Below are 3,755 nucleotides of genomic sequence, written 5' to 3' on the forward strand. Positions count from 1 at the left end.
GTTGTATATTTCGTTGGTACTGTAACGCGAGGGATATTCAGAAAGTAACCTCCGTTTAAATTAAGAAAATAATAAAGGAGCGGGGGAGAGCTGGCGCATGCGAAGTAGCGTCACAAAACTGGTCACTTTCTGTTTGTTTTTGTCTCTACATATTGAGTTTTTATATGTCCTGCAAATTATAATTCGGCCAGATACGAAAATCGCGCTCTTACCTGCTTCCTTCGTGATAATAAAATTGTGCTGAGAAAATATTCTTGATTAATACGCGGTTTACGGCCAAATGAGTGAAGGAACTGTAGATCAATATTGTTGTATGTTCAAAAGTGAGGGAATATATGTTCACAAACAAAACACAGAGAATAGCTTCAGCTTTGAATTATTTAGAGACATATACCACAAAGTTAGAGATGAAATTCTCAATCACTCCGTATGAATAACTGGCGTGTAAAATTGGGTTCCATTTGTGAATGGTGTAACCAAAGGGGAGTCAAAGCAGCGGATGCACACACATTCACCAAACATGCCGAAAAAGTTTAAACTAACCATGTTTGCAAGAAAATTGATGACAACTCTTTTCTTGGAGAGGAAATGCGTTTTGATGATGCAAGCATAATAACTGTAGAAATGTATTTTGAAGCACCAGATCCCCATGTAAGACCGTTCAAAATAAAAGGCGAGGAATGTTGGCATCCGGTGTAGTGCTCCTCCCTGAAAATGCACGTCAACATACGAGTACAGTAGCTCGCACTCAAGCAAAGGAGGAGCCTGTGTACTGTGAGTTGTCTGACCACCCGCCTCACATCCCTGATCTCGCTCCGAGCAACTTTCACCTGTTTACTGGTCTGAAGAACTGGTTACGATCACAGCGCTTCCATAAAAATGACGAGCTGATATGTTGTATATGGAGGCTAACTCGTTAACATTTAATAAGAAATATTGTCAGTAAAGGCAAAATGTGAAAATTTAGTTAAAATTGTGACAGAGGCTGTACACAAGGAAATACGGTAACTTGACCTCTACCCGGATGAATTTGTACATTGTTTCCAAATTTACTTAGGTTTTCAGCCCGAGGGCAAATAGTTCACTACAGTACTTGACCAACTCGGAATAATATTGTACCACCCTCTGTGTAAAATCAAAGAATATGGCCAAGGTACCGTAATACCAGCTCCATATAAATATCCTCCAATTGTACTGACTGTCGTCATGAGGGGAAGTTCAGCGGAAGATTCCTAGGGGAACCGCCCCTAATAAAACATATATAAACCCCATTGTAGCGCCTCAAATTTGAGATTGGAAATCTAAGCCATTAGCTAAATGTTCGAGACTTGCGAAAAGTGTTTTACAGCCATTACAGTAGTATGACAACACCTGGACAGGCAACTAGGTTAAGAATGTTGATGATCAGCATTTATGCGTAATCGCACTAGCAAGGAGCTTGCCTCACTCGGCCACTGAAGTATAATAATGTTATTAATTACGCAGCGATGAGACGCCATGGGCCCACCCACAACCACCAATAATAACCAATCAGAACATAACTTTAGGAATTTAGAACACAAGGGAGGAGTTAACTATCCTCTGTTGTCAACAGCTGAATTAGCAAATTAAAACTATAAATTACTGAATTTCGAGAGACTGGGGATTCTGATCTAACACAGAATAATGAGTTGTCAGCCGAAGGCTCTCTTCAACATGGGCCTTACGAGCGGAGGCAGTGGGCCTGCATCTTCTACTACAAGTAAGTTTCTTTATTCATATCAGCCATGTTGTTAAATATTAGTGTTGATAAAAGTGTTGTTGTGTGATCTTAAGTGCAGTCTCCAGCGTACCCCAGCGAGAGCCAGGGTAGAATGTGGTAGAAATGGAGTAGAGAGTGACAAGCGATGAAGGGAAGCAACACTCTCACGGTACCTCCCCCCCGACAGAGAAATTAGAAAGAGCTTAGCGAGAAGTGTCATGTAAACAGGCCGAAGGTGGCCCTTTTAATGTAAATATTAATGTAAATAGACAGTGTACATAGGATAGGATGTATGCAGGGAGTTTTGATTCACCCCTTCCTAACCATCCCGTCCATGTCCGATCCCGAGCGACCAGATCCAAGACAGCCGAGGCCCGCGAAGATGTTAGCTAACTGGGCAGCGACAGACTAAAGTAATTATATTTCTCACCCCCTCCCCCTGAGGTGTAACAAAGTGGTGGCAGCGGTGGTATACCTCCACGCCCCCTGCCACCAGGACGTTACACCCATGAAATTAGCTGACGACCGTCTTCAGACCAGTCACTAAAGGACTGGAACTCTGTGCTGTTTAAGACTCGGCCGGCGCCATTGGTCTAAGGCGCTTATCTGATTTCTCTATTGTACATATGTCATTTGTATAATAAACCACTTGTTTTAAGCTAGTCTCCAGCAAGCCGTCTTTAAACCACCGCAGACACGGAAATACGGCTCCCGCTCGGCCTAATCAAACCTTCTCCCACAAGCTGGGATACGACATTAACTGGTGTCGGGTGTGTGTGGGTTGTACGCTGAGGTCTTTACGACAGGTTTACATCGAAGTCGGCAAACTTCGCAGCATCAACATCCAAGACCTGGAACCAGTGTTGGAAGACTGCAAGGAGAAGCGACGGAACAAACGAGATCAGGTCGGTCTTTAAGCGAGACAGCCCTCCAAGGAGGCAACAGCCAACGAGAATTTGTAAAGTAGAACAGATTCTATTTGTTGGCGAAAGCGACCGAGAAGGATCGCGTAAAGCTATTGATACGCAATTGAAGGTAGCAGGTAGTCGACGACAGAAATAAATTTGTCAGACAACAGGTCACCGAAGGGTGGCAGAAGAGTATTTTAATTTGCAAGGGATAGCAAATTAATTAGACCTGAAAAGTTTTCAGTGAAGGAGTAAAACACCAGGAAGGCAACTGCAGCAATCAGTCGAGGTAGGTTGCAGAAACTCACCTATATCGGCCAGCGGCCAGGCAACCCCGCAGACGAGACGAGCTCAGCAGCAGCACTCAAGAAGGAAGAGGAAAGACCAAAAGTGGTGAGTCCTTGCTCAATATATTTTCCATAACCATCCATACCCGGAGATGCAAGAGGCAGACGGAGGAAAGTCAGACATGATGACCACGGAATATATTAGTGTGACTGAAGCTCTCAAGTTAGTTTCACACTTTAATTACAATAGGAAAGAAATTTTAACATTTGTGTCCAGTATAGACACGGCGTTTAATTGTGTACGTCCAGGGGACAATAATAGATTGTACCAGTTCATGAAGAAAACAGTCTTCTGGGATTTGGCACCGTGTATATGTGGTGTTAACCGACGTTTCGGAGGAACGTATCGCCTCCATCTTCAGGGTAGAAGAAAAATATAAGAAATCTGCAAGCGGAGAGACCGTGAGAACCGGTAAAAGCAGACTGTGTGGAGTATATACACAGCTATGTGAGAGCAGCGAGGGAGAAGGGGGAAGGGCAAGTATACAAGTGAAAGCAGTAGTGTGGGAGGGGTAGGGGAAGGGAGCTGGGACAAGCGTGGTTTTTGTGTAGGGGAGAGAAAGGCAAGGTTAAAGGCTGGGCACTAATCCGTAAGCTGAGGGGGTTGGGGGTGGTTTTTATGTTGGTTGGTCATGGCCTGTGTGGCCTTCTGGATCTGGCATCATATCCCGGTGGGGGTTTTTTATGAGAACAGATGAGAGGTTTCCAAGACTTGCTGAGACAACCCCCCCCCTCTCTGTTCATATTTCCTGGCTGCAG

Source organism: Cryptotermes secundus, unplaced genomic scaffold, assembly GCF_002891405.2.
Source record: "Cryptotermes secundus unplaced genomic scaffold, Csec_1.0 scaffold490, whole genome shotgun sequence".
Classification (NCBI taxonomy): Eukaryota; Metazoa; Arthropoda; class Insecta; order Blattodea; family Kalotermitidae; genus Cryptotermes; species Cryptotermes secundus.